At 39.4% G+C, this 2,560-nt stretch overlaps 1 non-coding gene across 1 annotated transcript; it reads left to right on the forward strand.

Annotated features, from left to right (window-relative positions):
• Window positions 1-1,608: 1,608 nt before the first annotated feature.
• Window positions 1,609-1,714, forward strand: LOC145583498 (small nucleolar RNA R71). Its single transcript, XR_014100142.1, has one exon. It is a non-coding gene; the product is annotated as a small nucleolar RNA R71 (small nucleolar RNA).
• The last annotated feature ends 846 nt before the right edge of the window (window positions 1,715-2,560 follow it).

The raw sequence follows: 2,560 nt of genomic DNA on the forward strand, positions 1-2,560 counted from the left end.
TTCCCCTAGCTCAAGTATTTGATACACCGAATATGGAATAAGGCTAACACTAGCTCCTAGGTCACACAAGGCATTTTAAATTTTCATTTTATAAATGGCACAAGGGATGGAAAAGTTTCCGGGGTCTTTTAGCTTAGGTGGCATCTTGTTCATTATGATTGCACTACAATTCTCGGTCAAGTTCACCGTCTCTACACCATCACAAGTCCTCCTACCACTAAAAATGTCTTTGAGGAATTTTGCGTAGTTAGGCCTTTGGGTGACAACCTCGGTAAATGGTAGAGAAAGGTGAAGTTGGTTGAGCATGTCAATGAATCTTCCAAATTGTTCATCTAACTTGTGTCTCATGAATTTTTGTGGATAAGGAAGCTTGGGTTTCACACTTGCTTTCTCCACTCTCACCTCACTAGGCTTCTCAATCTCAACCTCACTCAAAGATGCACCATCTCTCTCGTCTTCAACCAAAACCTCTTTTGTGCTCTCCTTGGTCTCACTCTTCCTGGGCAAACTCTCCTCAAGAACCTTACCACTCCTTGTGACAATAGCATTGACCGGTCTCTTGGGATCTAGGCCTTGGGAAGGTAAAGAAGAAGGACTAACATGGTCTTTCAAAGCATTAGCAAGTTAAGAAATTTGGTTTTCAAGCATCTTATTATGAGTCATCATTTCATTAAAATTCTTGTCACTTGCGGCCATGTAAGTGTTCAACAACTTTGTTTGATTTTCAATGATTTCTTCCAAATTGGTTCTATGTGAAGAAGAAGAGTTTTGAACATAGGAATTATCATTTTGGGCCTTTGGAGCAAAATCGGGTGGGGGACCCCTTTGAGAATTATTTTGAAAATTTCCCCTATTTTGATTGTTCCAAATACCTCTACCTTGATTATAGTTACCATAACCTTAGTTATGATTGCCATAACTTTGGTTATGATTTTGGCTACTATAACCTTGGTTACTATAGTTACCTCGGGAATTTTGGTTCCCATGGTTCCTATTACCACCACCTTGGTTGTAGTCGTCAAAATTTCCATGGTTGTTGTAATTCCTATTCCATTGACCTCTTTGATTCTCAAACCTAGAATCATGATTATTGACACATAGTAGTTCACATGCTCATTCACATTTCCATCTTGATTATCACAAACATCCATTCATGCATGAGGGCAACTAGAACCATCATGATCATACTACCCACAATCATCACAAAACAAGCATCCACTAGGCATGTTATTAGAAGATGGAGGGAGTTGAGAATTAGAAGACATACCTCTCCCCTTAGATTGGGAGGGAAGACTTGAAACTTGGTAGGTAGCACTTTCCAACTTCGCCTTGATAACGGTCATCTCCTTCCCCAAGTTTGTCATTTGTGAGGATAGATTGTTGATTGCATTGAGATGATCAACCGAGTACACCGAAGAGCTACTCTTGCTAGTTGACTCTCTTTCTCCAACTTGCCAATCTCTATAATACCTCATTATGTCTTCAATTATCTCCACCACTTCCTGTTCCGTTTTGTTCATGATAGGACCTCCGGCTCCTCCATCTAAACATGATTTTCCTTGAGGACTAAGGCCTCCATAGAAGATTTGAATAATTTGGTAAGTGGGAATTCCGTGGTGAGGACATTCTCTTTGATACTCTTTGTATCGCTCCCATGCTTCAAAGAGACTATCACTAGGCTTTTGCTTGAAACCTTGAATCAAAGCTCTAGCCTCCGGCGTTTTCTTTTGTGGATAAAAACGGGATAGAAACTCCTTGGTCACTTCATCCCATTTCCTTAGAGAATTCGGCTTGATTTCCTTGTCTAACCATTCCAAGGCAAGCCCTATGAGCAAAAAGGGAAAAAGCTTAAGGCGGATGAATTCTTGGGAAATTCCATTCACCTTGATAGTATTGCAATACTTTTCAAACTCCTTGAGATGATTTAGCGGGCTTTCATGCTTGGCCCCACTAAATTGTCTCCTCTCTATCAAAGTGATCATTGCCGATCTTATTTCAAAGTCATTTGTCGGTGTTGTAGGTGAAGCAATCCCACTCTCAAATCTATATGCACCGGGAATCCCCAATTCTTTTAACGCCACCCTTGGATTTTCTCCCATTCTTTCTTGTTCCTCTTGTTGTGGTTCTTCTTCACTTGAAATCTGGGGCTCGAAGATCGTCTAGCACCCCTTAACCTTGCAATAGTTCTCTCAAAATCCGGATCAAATGGCAATGGTGAAAGACCACGTGCTCTATGCATAAAATCTCAAAAGAAATGGTTAGTATCACGGCTATAAATGTAGCCTAAAAGAAAATCTTTTTGTATTTTCAATTAAAGGTGAAATAGACTCAACAACTATAACAAAGCACCAATATCATTATCCGGCAATGACGCCATTTTTAATTGCAACAACGTCAACCATGTCAACTAATTTAATTGCAACAATTCAATCAATCAAGGATAATCAACTAGCAAAAATCATCAATCTAACATGCTTCCCCTTCTCCCTAGCAACTAATCTATTCACTAATCATGGTGAAATTGAAAAACAAAACAAATTCAATCAAAATCATATTCATT

Source organism: Chenopodium album, chromosome 15 (genome assembly GCF_948465745.1).
Source record: "Chenopodium album chromosome 15, dcCheAlbu1.1, whole genome shotgun sequence".
Taxonomy (NCBI): Eukaryota; Viridiplantae; Streptophyta; class Magnoliopsida; order Caryophyllales; family Amaranthaceae; genus Chenopodium; species Chenopodium album.